Genomic DNA, 223 nt, shown 5'->3' on the forward strand with positions numbered 1-223 from the left:
GGGGAGAGGGGGAGGGATAAAGAATAATAAATATAAGGGGAATGAGATAATGGGTGATAATGGAGGGATGTAAGAATGGGGATGAGAGGTTAAGGGTTTATTGAGATATGGGTGTAAAGGGGAAGGGGTGATAAATAGGGTGGGTAAGAAAAAGGTAATTTATGTGTATAAGTTTGGGATACGTATATATTTTTTCATTTTAGGTTATCCTTTTGTTTGCTTG

The sequence above is a fragment of the Penaeus monodon genome, chromosome 33 (assembly GCF_015228065.2).
Source record: "Penaeus monodon isolate SGIC_2016 chromosome 33, NSTDA_Pmon_1, whole genome shotgun sequence".
Lineage (NCBI taxonomy): Eukaryota > Metazoa > Arthropoda > Malacostraca > Decapoda > Penaeidae > Penaeus > Penaeus monodon.